The sequence below is a fragment of the Cynoglossus semilaevis genome, unplaced genomic scaffold, assembly GCF_000523025.1.
Source record: "Cynoglossus semilaevis isolate Cse_v1.0 unplaced genomic scaffold, Cse_v1.0 C19093576, whole genome shotgun sequence".
NCBI lineage: Eukaryota > Metazoa > Chordata > Actinopteri > Pleuronectiformes > Cynoglossidae > Cynoglossus > Cynoglossus semilaevis.
Genome location: NW_007586999.1, coordinates 1 through 928, shown reverse-complemented (window position 1 = coordinate 928; position 928 = coordinate 1). Strand labels below are relative to the sequence as shown.

The 928-nt window shown below is 42.6% G+C and overlaps 1 long non-coding RNA gene across 1 annotated transcript; it reads right to left on the bottom strand.

The window, feature by feature from the left end:
- Positions 1–401: 401 nt before the first annotated feature.
- LOC112486649 (uncharacterized) lies at positions 402–773 on the bottom strand. Its single transcript, XR_003049158.1, has 2 exons — positions 588–773; positions 402–478 (listed from the first exon to the last, which is right to left on the bottom strand). It is a non-coding gene; the product is annotated as an uncharacterized LOC112486649 (long non-coding RNA).
- Between the last annotated feature and the right edge of the window lie 155 nt (positions 774–928).

The window sequence follows — 928 nt, the reverse complement described above, 5'->3', positions numbered from 1 at the left end:
TTGGCATCACATGTTTACAGTTGGGTCAGTAATGAATTCATACTTGGTCTACTTACTGTATGTGGAGGTTTGAGTATAAAAAAAATACATTGATTGGCTGTGACTGAGGTCAGGTCAGTCCATATCTAACACTAACAGACTAATGTACCAACATTCTTAATTTCCATGACTAAAACCAGATGACACAGAAGTTTCCTGACTGGGATGGTCAAAAATCCGCGAGTGTCTTCAGCTTCACAAAAACATTGTCAACAGATTTATTTAGCCCGACTCTTCCAGGACTTCAATCATAAGTGCAAACCAATTATTCTGCTTCATTGGCAACAATAACTTACTTGCTGTCGAGGTACGGGCCAATCTTCTGGAGGGACTTGGCCACATTGAAGCGAACGTTGGCCACCTGGTCATTGGACATCTTAAGGACCACTGGCAGCATCTGCTTAGTGGTGATATCCTGTCCACAGGCCTGTGACAGAGCCTGCAGGAAGACACAGCCAAAGCACAAATCAAGGTTTTTGGATAAAACTGAACAATAAGGAGACTATTTACTCAAGAGAATTCTGGTGAGAATAAAGCCACTGGCTCACATTGATGCAGAAAAGAGTGGTCATCCTGTGGAGGTAATTGGGGTCATTGGCCATGCCCAGAACTTTGGGCACGATGGTGTTCTGAGCCCACTCAGCTCCAAACTTCTCCACCAGTTTGGTCAGATTGTTGGTGGCAGCTTCACGAATGGCATAGACTGAAAAGAGACAACATTCAACAAGGTCAGTGCTGCAGGTCTATGAATACACCTTTGAACAAGGTCTGAAAACAACCAGCAAACGCACAAAGACACTATGGAATGGACAGGGGTTTATATTTTATCATATCTGAACAGCAGAATAATCTAATGATGAGCAAATTGTGATTTTAAAGAGACAGAAAT